At 42.7% G+C, this 11,858-nt stretch overlaps 1 long non-coding RNA gene across 1 annotated transcript; it reads right to left on the bottom strand.

Moving 5' to 3' along the window:
• Nucleotides 1-576: 576 nt before the first annotated feature.
• Nucleotides 577-4,297, bottom strand: LOC108494377. The gene is made up of 4 exons (XR_001873822.1): nt 4,172-4,297; nt 3,310-3,364; nt 2,792-3,027; nt 577-1,126 (listed from the first exon to the last, which is right to left on the bottom strand). It is a non-coding gene; the product is annotated as an uncharacterized LOC108494377 (long non-coding RNA).
• Between the last annotated feature and the right edge of the window lie 7,561 nt (nt 4,298-11,858).

The following is an 11,858-nucleotide window of genomic DNA, read 5'->3' on the forward strand; positions in this document are numbered from 1 at the left end:
TTTTGGGGTGGAGGGGAAGTACAGACAACAGGACTTTTAAGTGAGGGCACCTCTCTCCTCAGAGGAGAGAACTTTTTAAGCTCTAAAGGATTGCTGCAGGTTCAGTTCAAGCTTTATGAACAGTTTTAGTTCAGCTTTATCTCTTTCCCTAGGTAGCTTGCTTGGCCCAGGAAATAAAATGATATGTGTTCAGTGACCTTGATTATCCAACCTGTGTTTTAATTCCTGCACTGAGAGGACTGTAGATCTAAGCAGTAGCTGATCTGCAGAAGTCTCCTGTAAATATTTAGAAGTGTTTGCCAAGGCCAGCTCAAACTTCCCTGGGTGATTTTTCTCTAATGCTTTTCTTTATCTCTCTTGCCTTCAGATAAAATGTCAGCTCATGAACTGCAATAATAGCCTTTCCCTTCAGATTTATTTTTTTCCTCAGTTTTGATTAAAGAAAAAAAAAAAATTCCAGGACTCTGCAGGAAATTTCTCACAGGGAAACTTTCTGTGATAGCTACAAATTCTTACAGTATCTCCGTGGCACGGTGCCCGCAGCGAGGAGCCGCTGTGCCTCTCCGGGCCGCTCAGAGCTCCCGCGACGTCTCCCCGACTTTGTGCTGCTGATCCGAGCCTGATGATGGCACAGTTGCTCAGCTCCAGGCTGCCTGGCTGTAAAGCATCACTTACAGACGAACTGATAACACTGATAACATCTGAGCCCCTCTCCTTTACAACAGAGACTCTCTAATCCACAGCAGTCCGAAATACACGACAAAAAAATAGGAGGGGGCAGGGAGGGAAAGCGAATAAAGAAAATGGGAGGGGAAAAAGAGAGAGAAAATTAAAAAGTCCTTCAGTCCAATGTCCTTTCAGTAGACCAAGGTCACGGTGGGGCCAGATGCTGGTTGCAGCTCAGCTCCGGGGAGCAGAGGAATCCGGAGGGCTGATTGCAGCAGTCGGGCTGCTCTAATCTCCTCGGGCTGCTCGCAAAAGGCAAAGCCATTCTCGGGACAGGGCGAGTGCTGGGCCAGCCACCCCAGGGTCCTCTCCAGCAGCCTTTGTCCTCTCAGCACGGGGAGCTCCCTCCTGCACCGCGTCTGCCCCAGGCCTCGGGGGAGGGTGTTTTTAAAATGCAACACTATTGAAATAACAGAAAATGTAACTGGGAAATAGAAATGTGGGCACAAAGGATGACACTTTTTTGAAAAGGATATAATGGTAAGGAAGTGCAGAGGATCTTCCCTGTAAGGGTAAGGGCTATGAGAGCTGGGTACTGCAACAGGGACCATAAACATCATTTATGCCCATTCTGCTCATCAGCACTGAATGTCTCTTGCTAGACTTCACTGCAACTTTGTCCTTTTCTCTAATAATTGATATATTTTTTTTGCATTGTTTTGAGTTTTGTTTAATTTTCCTATTAAATGCAGAGCCTAGATGAAGGGGATCACAGAATTTCTAATAATGATTTCACAGGCCTGCCACCACTTGAACAGAAGAGGCAGGTGTAGACACTGTTATAAATTCCACTGAGTTGCCATTGCAGTTGTCAGTCTGCACCGGAATCCTTTAAGCACCGTACAAGGAGTACCAAAAAAAGCTTTGTGTGGGGAACCTCCCAGAAGTATTTTTTTACAGCTACCGATCTTACTTAGTTCTACTGAGAAACCACAAGATTTGCTGATAACATTTCTCTCTCGTCATGTCCATTTTCAAAATACCATAAGTAAATGGTTTGGCAGAAACAATACTGTAAGAATAAGTGATAACCAGAAACTGTAAGAGATTAAGGAAAGTCTTTGGGAGTTTCTGTTATATATACAGACCTAAACTGCGTTCAGAAAATAAAGAAAAAAGACATAAAAAAGAACTGAAATGGGGGAACACACTTGCTAGCCATGATGCCTGACCCCCAGGGGCACCACTTACACAAACCTTTTCCCCAGAGTTAAGAGGGAGCAGCTGTGTTGGGGGTTATTTCACTGTGTCAGTGAGAAAGCTCCTGCAAATTTTTAATGTCTGCCCACTCCATAAAGAGGAAAGGGTTTAGTAGGCAAGTTAAAAATACTCTTGTGAGCTCCTGGTCGTGCCATGGGGGAGCCCTGCCAGGACCACCCAGATGCAGGGATCCCCACAGCCCAGCTGGGAGCAGCTCATGGGGCGGGGCAGCCAGTGCTGGCAGCTGGGTTTGAATGTGTGCCCTCTGCACCCTGCACAGGGTTTCAGTGTGTGTGCCCTCTGCACCCTGCACAGGGTTTCAGTGTGTGTGCCCTCTGCATCCTGCACAGCCCAGGCACGGCAGGGCCCCTCTGGCTGCAGGCAGCTGTGAAGCCAGAGGAGGAGGAGAGACTTTTCCAGCCAAGAAGCCTGGCTGGAGGTTGCTCTCCTGTCTAGTTCCAGTCAGGCAGTTCTCTGTTTAATCCTTGTGGCTTCAGGCACTTTCTAGGTGAGTCTATAGGATGAGCAGCTGGAGACAAGGTAGACATTAAAGCAGGTTTAAGAATGAATATGCTAAGTCTATCCATATGGTACTTTATATCCAGCTTAATGTGCCCTTGAGCAGTTCCCTGTAGCCGTTCTCCATACAGAAACCCCTGGCTCTCCCTGGAGGGTACATCAAGCATTGAAGATTTGTGGAAGGCAGTGCTGGTTTCAAGTGCCTTCAGGCATTGCCTGATGTCCAAAAAGACAAGGATGAGGAAGGTGGATGGACACTACTTTAAGACCAGCGCTGGGCTGCAGTATCAGACCTTTGCTGGCAAAGGAGCTCACTCTTCTCCCCAAGGTCTGGGCTATCACTTACCAGTTTGTGAGCTGCAACTTCCAGTCTGTTCCCTCCCAAGAGATGAGATAATTTTTTCTTGAGCAAGAAGCATCTTCTGCAGCATTTGAAAGGTCTCAAACACGAGCTCGATGCCAAAAGAGAGATGATGCTGGAGAAGCAGTGGTTTCTGCAGCTAGGATTCATTGGGATTTGGGCAGCTAGCATTTCTGAGTCTGCATTGCAACACATTCCTTAAGGTCTGGGATCTCTATCCACTGAAAATAAATAAATATATAGAACTATCTGTGACTCCAGCTTTAATTCTGAGGGGATTTACTGCCATAGAAATACGGTGTTTGCTTGAAACACAATTGAATCTGCACCCGTGCTCCTTTGCTGGGCTGTGTACTTTGCTTCCCAACTTCCACAGATACTGAAGAGAGAATGAGCAGATCTTCTTAAATCTCAATTTAAAATGGCACCCTCCCTCCTTCCCACTACCTCCCATTCACCCACCCACCTCCCCTCCATGGCTTCAGATGTTCCTGATTACTTACGTTTAGCTTCCAGGTCGGGAACTCCTCCCATATTCCCAACACTGGGTCTCCAACACTGGAAATTAAATAAATCTTGTATTATTTCTTTTAAAAGGCATTTAACTCCAACAATATGCAGTTGCAGCTGTGAATGACTGAACCCATTTCATACAATATGTTTCCCAGTCAGAAATGAAATTGGCAGTGCAAGCCCTCCACCCCCCAGAATTACTTGGCTAAAGTAGTAGCCAGATGAGCAAGCAAAAAATCACAAGAGGATTAAACCAAATATGCAGCTCAAACAGAAGAGCAGCTGAACCCTCCAGCATTTCAATACACAGCTGATTCAGCAAAACAGATACACATTCAAATGAAGGATGTCACTGAAAGGGAAAACCAGGCAGCTTAATCAATAAAGTGTGCAGCCTGTCCTGGTACAGGGAAAGCAGCAGGCTGAAAAGCTACACAGAAAAATGAATTGGGAAGAAGAATCACTCCCTATGGCTTTCACTGGGACCTTGAAGCCCCAGTAGGAGCCACACCAGGAAAGGTAACTCATGGAGATAGGCCACTGCCCATTTTATCCCTCCGTTATCCCTTCTTGGGACTAATCCCTGGAGTGTGGGGTTAGAGGAAGTCAGAAAACAGCTGCATGTTTTTTCCCAGTCACACAGTTTATAGGAAGTGGGATATTATTTAATTCAAGATTGCAAGTTTAAAATTTTCACCCAGCTACAAGTTTTTTTATTACAGTACACAGATGCTTTATTCTCTGTGAACTATTCAGAAGTGGACTTGATTAGCAACAATGTTTTCATTTCACTTATATGCCAGCACAGTGCAGCAGAGAAAGAGTTGAAGAGATTCACATTCTCATACTCACATCCTCCTCACAAGAGATTCTGTGCTCCTTGGTTGCTACAAAGCTGGGGTTGTCTCAGTCACAGAATCTTGTCCCCCGTGCTGGCCTGGGTATGGACACTTTGTAAGGGCTGGCTTGGGAGGTGCAATGTTTGCCAGTGCCCGTGTCCTTGAGGTTTGAACACAGGCAGAAGCTGCTGTTCCATCACCTTCCTGCCAACAGAGAAATCTGCTCAGAGAAACCTTCTCACAAGAGCAAACCTTCTCCACAGAAAAGTAAACGGGAAAAGGCTGGGAGAACAGCTGATTAAAGGACATGCCAGTGCACATTAAAATATTTGCTAATTGCAAATATATTGTCCCACTGTGCTGCCATCTCCAGCTCTGTCTCACGTGAAATGCCAGTGGGCTCCAGACTGGATTTTGCAGTTAATAAGCCCATCCCTGCCCAGAGGATGGGAAACTGCAGCAACACTGAACACTGATGCTGCTTTCTTGCTCTTGTTTTTCCCTCCTCTGTTCCCACATTATATTGGGGTAATTATGCTCAGCATAAAGCAGGCTACGGTGCTGAGTGTAACCTGAAAACCTAAAGAGTGAACTAATATTTAGATTTAATTTGCAAAGTTAGGGAAGAGCCCTGTTGAAGTTGATTAGATAAAGACTGTGTGCAAGATTTTTCCATTTGTTGCAAGTTTTCTAATCAGCACAACCTTGCCATGAAGGAAGAGGCTGGACATTTCCCAGCAGCCTGTGAGCAATGGGCAGATAAATCCTCCCAAGCAAAGGTAAAGCAAAGTTAATAACTTGAACACGACAGAAGAACTGCTTCCATGAGAAAAATGTTCACTTACATGAGTTAAATGTTTAGGGCTGGTTAAAAATCACAGTGTGAAAAAAAGAAAAAACAGCTCTGGCTGCTGATGCTTGGGTTTGGGTTGCAGTGTTTAGAAGGATAAAGGACCACAAATTCCCATCTGCTGATTGAAACTCTTTTCCTTACTGTTTTTGGGTTGTTCCTGGTTGAAGTACTTGAGAGATGTTAAAAGAAAAATGTTTATAAAAANGCTGGAAGCGAACCAGCAGAAAAAAACAAGGCTGTGGTTCCAATAAGAAGGAACTTGCAATTATTGTTCAGATCAGGTTCATATTTGGAATCGTGTCTCTAATCCAATAAAGTGTGTAATTTCAGGCCCATAAATAATCCCTGTTTTTAAAAGGATTCAAATTTCACTGCTTTGATATTATAGCAGGGAAATGGTAGCACTAAATGCCTGCTATCATTTAGCAGTATGCATTTATTTGACTAGAGTTTAAAAGGCTGTGTTTTTCATAGTACTTATCTAACTACCTATTTATTTTCTCTGTTTTTCTGAATCTAAGGAGAGTGTTTACCTTCAGCAGGGCAAGAATGTGGCTTCAAAAGAGCTGATCAATATTAACCTTGCACAGTACTACATATTATCTCTATTTTGCATAAACTATATTAGAGAGCCAGCTAATGTATAATTTATGCACAAGAAGATATCTGCATATTTTCTGAATATGGGTTTACAAATCTTCTGCTGTTTTTAATCTTCAGACTCTCAAAACTGTTCATTAAATATATTGTCTATACATCTTTTTCAACAGTTTTGTCAGTGTGTGTGATTTATGCATAAAGCCCACAGTGAGGCAGATGCATAAAACTGCAGTTTAGCTAGGTAGGCATAACCATTCAGCAAACTTTGTTTAATTAGTCACTAAATCAGTGTTTATGACTTTGTTGACTGACTGATGTTTTTGAAGTATTACTGACTCTTCTTAAAATGTCTGCCCTTGCTATTTGTTATTTTAACAGATATTGGGTGCCATAATCTGGTGCTTAAATATCCTCTGTTGTAATTCAGTGCTAATGACAATGCTGAGATGACAGAACTATTAAACTGGATACAGAGTTGTCAAATTTTAAGACAGCAAAATACTCATCTGTGACGTGTAGCATATGGCAGAAACCTGGGAAAATCAGCAGCAGAGTTAAGAATAAACAGAAGCTGTGTTCCCTAAAAAATATAATCCGACAGCCAAACACGGATAATCTTGAAACGTACTTGACAGTCCATGAGTTTAGTCAACAGATTATAAAATCAGAGGCAGGCAGCACTGCATTTCCAGAGAACAAATCACAGCACAGCTCTTAATGCTGAACTCAATGTGTAAACAAGCTGCTTTTTCTACATTCTCTGTAAAGAGATCATTAAAATACTACAGCTAATTATGCCTCAAATGTCTATGGAGTCACATGTGTTTATCCAATTTTCATTTTTTGCTGCCTGTCTCATACTTAAGCAATTTTGATGTGCAGTGCTTAAAATGCCAGCCTTTATTAGGTGAGCTCCTGAAGCAGCACAGGGACAGTTGCTCTGCCTGTGCAAATAAATCACCTGGAGCCACAGCATATCTCCCAGCCCACAGTGTGCACCTGAGTTATCTACTGCAGTGATCTCAGGGGCTAGAAAGGTGCCTCAAGGTGACAGCAAACAACTCAGCACCTTCAAGCATTTCACTCCTCCTAACTTGCATTCATTCCCTATACACTGAATACAAACCATCAGTGTGATCCTCTGGGAAAGACCATGACTGCCATCTAACCTGCTGCTCCTTTTGAGACTGCTCCTCTTGCAGACAAGAAACCATTTCAGCTCTTCATTCAGACACTTTTAAGGTGGCAGGATTTATGGTTTCCTTGTCTGACGGTTTATTTTGCCATTAAACTTCAAGACTCATCATAGCAGCACATGTTATCCAAAGTTAGGTAGTTTTATACACTGAATCAAAGAAGGATCTGGAAGATTTTAAAAGAAACATGATTATATAGCTTCTTGCCAAGAAAAATCACAGGGTCGACTTTTGAGCAGCTGAGACTCCTGGTGCTCCAGCAAGAGCCTCTCCCCTACTCTGCCTTTCATTCTCATCAGGCCCTGAGCAGACCTGGGGCACAGCAAACCTTGTTGTCTAACAGCTCATGGATGCCTCCATTTGAAGAATGCATTAAATCTGGTTCAGTACCCTGATTCTGTGCTTTAGATTCACTCCAGTCCCACTCTGTCCCTCCTGCCATGCACTGAACGATGCAAGGTGGACACTGCTCCCTAGTCCAGAAGAGAGGAGGCATTTCACTATTTTAACACACTGTTGAGCCCAGCTTGTGGTACAGGTGCTTGGTCTGAGGCAGGAAGGGAGCAGTGGAGTCGGGAGGGCTGTGCTGGTGCCAGGAGCTGCCACGTCCTCCCATATTCCTCTCAACACTTCACCTCTGTTAGCAGGGGAGTCCATTCACACCTACAATAAAGCCTTCACCACTCCTCATAAAGCACAAAGGCTTCTTACATGGAGTGGATATCACTATTCCACCAATTTAAAACCACTTTTGACTGTCAGAGGCATAAAGGAGTTTTAGTATAAATAAGAATGTGGTAGTAATCTGATCTCATATCCACAGGGGGGCTGATTCTCTTCTCATTTACATCAGTTTTATTTTCATATAACTCCATTAGTTTCAGTATTTATTTTTGCATGAGTGACAGCTGAATTATGCCCAGCATAATCACACATGAAGTGTAAAAATCCAACTTGACTAATTTCCTAGTATTAGCCACAAGTGCTAGAAGCCAAAATAGAATCTCAACAAAGTAGTCTCCCAGTCTGCCCTTATTCTTTATTTCCTTTCCATATCCAAGTTGGACACATCTCTGAGTTAGAGAAAGAAGTATGAGGATGGAGCCAAGGAAAAGTAGTTCAGATAATCTGGGTTCTACTGAGATTTAGTGTTCAAATAAAACTGGATTTGAAGGGACCTCTTCGGAATTTGTGTATTCTCTGCAGAGTTCTGCCATGTCCAAAATGAGAAGGAATTATGGCAGAAAAGTCTAAGAGCAGCTTGGTAAGGCAAAGAGTTGGAGAGAATTGTTCCACATTTCAAGTGATGAACCACTCACAGTAAACATTTCACCCATCTCTGGTTGCTGTTGGTTGGGTTTATTTTTTATAACTCCATACACGAGGAAGAAAGCTCAGGAAAGGACAAATTTTTGGGGCATTCTCCTCCAAGGTCTGTTATCACCCATGACAGCAGGTGATAGAGCCAGTGTTAGGAATAAGGATGGTGGTCACAGCTGCATTTTGGTACTGGCTCCTGGGAATTAGAGGGGGGCAGGAACTATGATGTACCATCCAAGGCAGGGTTCTGATCTTCAGGAGACCACATCTTTGTAAGGGCCAGTCCCAGTCTAAACTAGCACGAGCAGCAATTTCTTATGAGCTATTTATTTACTGTCCTCCTTACCTAAAGTTTCAGGAAGTAGGTAAATCTGGATAAATTTGACTTATACCACAGAAGTAACCCTGCACTACTGACTTGAATGTCATTAATGAAGATTTTTGATCCTTTCTCCCTTCAGTTTTTTAAAGGAAAAACAATGAGCCCCTTCCACAGCCTGCAGTTCCTGTGGATCACAGAGCACAGACCCAGGGCAGAGTTCATGCAGTTTACACTTTCCATGAGCTGCTTTTCTCTCTCCCACTTGTGACGTGGCTGTTCTGCCACCGCAGTATTCCTGAGCTGGCACGTGTCTGAGCTGTGCTGTCTTGTGAGCTATCCAGTCTTTATGTCTAGCAGTGATCGTTGCTTTCAAAAGCCTTCCTGATAAATAATAGATAAAAGAGACGAACCATGGCGTGGTTTCAGGTTTGAGTGCTTGATACACTGGAGTAACAAGCATTACATTTTCAAGGATGTCAGGAAGAAGCAAGAAACACAAAACAGAAATGGAGGAGAGTGGCAAGAAGAGTTAAAAAAAGAAGAGAGGGAAGAGGCAGGCCAAGCAGAAGGCATGGAATGGAAACCGTGGGAAGTATTAAATTGCGCTGGTACACGCTGGTGTCCTGCAGAGCTACAGGTGTTTCTGCCATGAGTGCAGAATCCCAGTGACTCACCTGATGGGAATGACTGAATCCTCATCCCCTCCACCTGTCTCAATGCTTCATTCCAGCTCCAATGGATATTACTTCTTAGTACAACTACTGGAGATTTGCATTGTTACAAATTACACAGCGTTTCTCAAATTAGAACATCAACATTTTCCCTGCCACACAGTAACGAGCAGCACTGAGCTCTCTTGGTGGAATCTGCCCTGTAACTGCCATGTAGCACTTATTAATACACAGCTATTTGACAATTTGTTATAATCTTTTTATAACAAAACCCCAGCTATTTCTCTAAAATCAGGAGTTTAATTAAACATTAATTTTCTCAATAGCTCAGTGGGGGGTTGAATGCAGAACATTCTATTTTGTTTTTCATCATTTTCATTCTACGTTCACTTTTCCCATTTTAATCATAATCAGAACTTGTCAGGATTTCTAAAATCAAAACTAATGAAAATTAAGTACTGAAAACCATGTTTGATTACAAACTTGGAAAAATCTCGTAGCTGTTTTATGGATTTCTTAATAATTCAAAGGGAATCCATTTTTAAAAATAATATAAATTGAAATTTAAAGAAACTGAAGAATTTTTAATTGTACTTTTTTCCCTTTCTCTCTCAGACTCAAAATCTTTATAGAGATATAGATGGTAGGGAAAAAGTATTTATTTCAGAAAGATTAGAAAAGCACATCTGTGTTTTGCGAGTCCTTCAAACATCTTGGCATTTATTAGTCTGGTTTGCCTCTTCTTTCCAATGTCTTCTTTTTTAATTTTCAAGAACAGTAACAAAAATAGAATTACTCTTTTTAAAAACATCCAGCTATTTTTAATGTTTATTAATATTTACCAACTCTGGTCCTGTCTTTCTGCCATCTGATGTGTCAAGATCGCTCTGTGTGCCTCTGATGGCAGACAACCCTTTTGCCAATACACTGTTGGGTTGGGTTACCAGCAAAGACAAGCCTTTCTCAAGTGAAAGATTCAGAATGGCAAATTTCATCAGTCTTTGAAACCAAATATATGCAAAGTGCTGCAATAGGCAGGGGAACAAAGACTCATTTCGAGTTCAGATAAAAGATTTCAATTTTTGCTTTTACAAAACATTGCATGAAGTAACTAGGTCAGAGCTATGCTAAACCCACACTTCATTTATATGATATGTGTGCTGCATAACAGTTCTGTTTAGTAGTTTAGATTTGACCTGAATTAAATATGAAGCTCAAAAAATATGATAAAACAATAATAAGAAATCCTGACTTACCAGAAAGCCAAAACTTCCACGCTAAATTCATGGCTATCTTCTCACTGCTCAGTTCAACACAGCTCGTGGTGCTCCTTCCACAGGTGCTGCAGCCCTGAGTCCTTCCCTGGGTGCAGAGACCTGTGGCTGGGACAAACACCTCATGGTGCTGAACAGGAAGAGTGTTTTCCCCTCTCCAGGGGGACAACCGTAACATTTAAATCCAAAAGCATACAGAAAAGAAAGCAGCAAGCCTCAGCATTAGCTTTATTTCTGTAAGACTCACATCTATTATTATCTCTCTCCATGCCTGAGGAACATGTATGCCAGGATCCTAACACAGGGGCTCAGAGCCTGGCAGCAGACAAACAGCTCCGAGCTCAGGTGTGCTGATGGCATTGCCAGGAGTGCTTGTTTCAAGTCACACAGATAAAAAGGAACCACATGGAGACATGCCATCCCATTTGGAGAGCTTTCCAGCTCTCTCTTTTCCACCTGAGCGAGCAAATGCAGGCATGACCTGAGGATGGCCAGCATGCAAGAGGTGTGCAGCCCCCAGGAGGTCACTGCTCCCCTCCCCTGGGGAAGGATTCCCAAATTTGGTCACTTTAATGAGCCACTCACTGTCAGTGCAGTTACCCAGAGCCCACTCTCCTGCTGGAGAAATAACACTTAGACTTGTAATTTCTAAAGGAATCATAGGGCACTTGGTGAAGAACTACAGCCCTTTCTTTGGATCAAGATACAAATAGGGACTCACGGGAGGTACACAGGTCTTGGAAAAAGTACTTGAGGCAGATTCACACTGAAGGTCAAAAGTAAATTACAATTGAAAGTCTCCTAGTGAGGATCATTTCTGAATGTGTACTTGTACTTACAACACCCAGGGAAGCTGCAAATTCTTTCCTTTCTGCGGTATCACGAGAGGCAAACAACCCTGAGGCATCAGAAAATAAAATAAAAAATGGAAAAAAAATATTTTCTTTGGAGAGTGATTTGGAAAATATATTGCAAGATGTTTTGGAAGTGGTCTGAAAAAGTCTGTGTAAATAGTCAATCACACTATTAAAATACCTGGTATGCAAGGATGTCATATGTTTCCTAATTTTAGCAGCTGCAATAAAACTTTTCTGCACCTTGTGGATGGTTCATTCCCATGACCATCTCCTTACAAGGTGGTTCCTTCCCAGCATCTCCCATTAACCTACTGCTTCAAGTTCCAGACTGTGAGAGACAAGTCACTAGACCTTTGTGTGACAGGATGGGTTGGCTTTCAGCTGTCAAAGCAGACCTTCCATGAGACCAATTTTTTAATTTCCCCCGCATTTTAAGGATATTTCAGAGATATGTAAACCAAGAGTAGGGTGGATGTGTGCCCTGCCTGCACTAACACACCTCTCCTGAGTGAGAGCAGTTTTGCCTGCTTACCAGAAGTGATTCAGCATTGAACAAAGGACCTGTGCAAACGGTCTCCACTTGGTTCCAGCCAAGGCAACTGAAAGA

This window comes from Lepidothrix coronata, unplaced genomic scaffold (genome assembly GCF_001604755.1).
Source record: "Lepidothrix coronata isolate B3197 unplaced genomic scaffold, Lepidothrix_coronata-1.0 Scaffold24, whole genome shotgun sequence".
NCBI classification, from domain to species: Eukaryota; Metazoa; Chordata; class Aves; order Passeriformes; family Pipridae; genus Lepidothrix; species Lepidothrix coronata.